This window comes from Alexandromys fortis, unplaced genomic scaffold (genome assembly GCF_014885135.2).
Source record: "Alexandromys fortis isolate MF-2015 unplaced genomic scaffold, M_Fortis_MF-2015_v1.1 scaffold_4, whole genome shotgun sequence".
Lineage (NCBI taxonomy): Eukaryota > Metazoa > Chordata > Mammalia > Rodentia > Cricetidae > Alexandromys > Alexandromys fortis.
Genome location: NW_026067944.1, coordinates 7,461,599 through 7,464,650, shown reverse-complemented (window position 1 = coordinate 7,464,650; position 3,052 = coordinate 7,461,599).

Here is a 3,052-nt window from a genome sequence, read left to right as displayed (position 1 = left end):
GAGGAGCAGAAGGAGGGAGAATATGAGCAAAGAAGTCAGGACCACAAGGGGTGCACCCACCCACGGAGACAGTGGGGCTGATCTATTGGGAGCTCACCAAGGCCAGTTGGACTGTGACTGAAAAAGCATGGGATAAAACCGGACTCTCTGAATATGGCGGACAATGAGGGCTGCCAAGAAGCCAAGGACAATGGCACTGGGTTTTTATCCTACTTCATGTTCTGGCTTTGTGGGAGCCTAGCCAGTTTGGATGTCCACCTTCCTAGACCAGGATGGAGGGGGGAGGACTTTGGACTTTCCACAGTGCAGGGAACCCTGACTGCTCTTCAGACTGGAGAGGGAGGGGGAGATGAGTGGGGGAGGGGAGGGAAAAGGGAGACGGGGAGGAGGCGGAAATTTTTTTTTTTCAATAAAAAAATTATATTACAAAAAAAGAAACCTTCTTCCCACTTAAAAAAAAAAAAGAAAATGAAGGCAGTTAAATGAAAAGTAACCACTGAACTTATGCAAGAGACTTAATAAAGTGATATTCTATACTGCATCCATTTTGGTAAGATACAATAAAGGGAATAGAAATATTGAGAGGAAGAAAGACAAAGCAAGGCAATGAACGGGACATAGAGAACAGCAGGGAAAAACTTCCATACGAATCAAGGTGAAGTGTGGGAAGCAACCAATTCTAAAATACCTATGACTAGAGCAGCGAGTATGTTTATTTATAAATTCTAATAATATTCTTAATGGATATTAATTATTCAGTACCTACAATTAGCCAAGTATTATAGGAAGTGTTTAATACCTGCCTTTAATTTTTATCAGAATCCTGTGAGGAGAAAATTATGGTAACTTTAGAGATAAAACCACTCTCAACAAAGTTAAAAAAATTTTTCCAAGCATAAGACAGAAGTAGAGAGCTTAGCACTAGAAATACTTTCTATCTGCACTGTAATATGACTACAGTTTCCAAATAGAAATCTGTTGGTTTCCATAGGTAAAGAATGTGATTAGTTCTCTAAAGACTCACACTGGTAGAAGTAAGTAACTATCACAGATGTTGACTGGTCATTGAGATATGAGAGTGAGATGCCAGAAGAGTTCTATTTCAATTTTCCTGAAAGGGCTGTGCATTATCCCAAGCCGCAGAAAAGGTCAGGCAGAGAGGTAAGTGAAAATTGAATAAAATATGCTGCCAATTTAATGAACAGCAAGGAAGAAGAATACAGGTACTTCAAGCAGGGTATATTGAAACATTCTATTCTTACATAAGAGGACTATATTAAAGAGTAATAGAAACAATAGCTTAAAAGTAAAATATAAGAAGCTTCAAAAGTAAACTATTAACTTGATAACTACGTGTTACTTTATCTCAGTCACAAATGCTTTGGTCTTCTAGCTGACATGCTTCCTTTGTCTGCCTCTCACCCTGCACACAAATGTTTCTGTATTCATATTCTCCCATTAGATACTGCACAAGGCAACATAATCAGATATTTTCTTGGAATTTTAATATTTCTATTTCTGCATTGATAGGCACTTAACAATAATCAATTATTTATGATGGCAATAAGCAGGAAGAGCATTCTCCCTTCAAAATGATCCTATTATGGCAAAAATGAAAGGACTTTGCTGACATGTTTCTTAAAAGTTATGTGAGACTGAGGTAATAACAGCTGGAAGGAAAATATTATCCATGATATTAACATTTTTGTTTGAACGTCATTATGGCAATTTGTCAGTGACTGCTTGCTTCTTTCAACTTTTCTACAATCCCTAATGACTGAATTCATTTATAGGAAGATTCAAAAATAATTTTATTAGTGTAGACATGCTATAATAGACTTAAGAGTATATATATGCAATTCATGTAAGGACTCAACAGGTGTGCCATGTATATATATGGAAAGCAGGTGACTTGAAAGTTTATAAAGTGCATTATTACAACAAATAATATTTTTATAATATTCATCAATATAAAGCACGGAGAGAACATCTGTTGATTTGGTACAAGGTCTACAATATTTAGATACATTAAAAACAATATATTAATAACTTGATTTTAGTATTAAAGGGCGGTATGTGGGCTGATGAAATTTAAAAAAATATGGAAAGAAAATACCATGGGAAAGAGCTTGTGCTAATTTTGGGGAGAAATTAAGAGCAACTATCCTAAAAGTGATAGACTTAACTTTACAAAGAGAACTACTTGGATTGTTCTACAGAATTGTACATGATGCACCAATAACTGGAGCCCGTACATTTTATACTGATACAAGTAAATCAGGAAAGGTAGGTTACAAATTCTAAGAATTAAGTAAGGTGGAACAAAGCCCTTAAAATTCTTTCCAAAAGGCAGAATTATATGCAATTCTCATAGTACTAAGGGATTTTAAAGAACCTTTCAATATAGTTACTGATTTGCAATATGCAGAAAGAGTTGTCCTGCATATTGAAGCTTCTGAATTCATACCAGATGATATAGAATTGACTTCATTATTCATTAAAGTTCAATATGTAATCAGGAATAGGCTATGTCCCATATACAAAACATACAACTGATCCCATAAAAGTCTCACCTTAGCACAAGGTAATGCAGAAACTGATCAATTATTGATGGGAAGTGTGCTGAAGACCTCAGAATTTCATAAGAAACATTATATCAATAGCAAAAGTTTAAAGAAAAAGTTTCCTATTACATGGTGACAAGCTAAGGAGATAATAAAGAGATATCCTGCTTCTTCTTTCTATAACCAAACACTATTACCTGTAGGGAGTAACCCACAGGGTACTCAAAAAATGAGATCTGGCAGATGGATGTGTTCCACTTTACATATTTTGGAAAATTAAAATATGTACACCACACCATTGACACTTATTCAGGTTTTCAATAGGCAACTGCCTTGAGCACAGAAAAGGCTGATTTAGTTATCATGTATTTATTAGAAGTCCTGGCAATCATGGGTAAATCTATACCAATAAAGACAGCCAATGGTCTAGCGTATGTGTCTATGAAAATGAAACAGTTTTTGCTTATTATAATATAAAGCATATAATA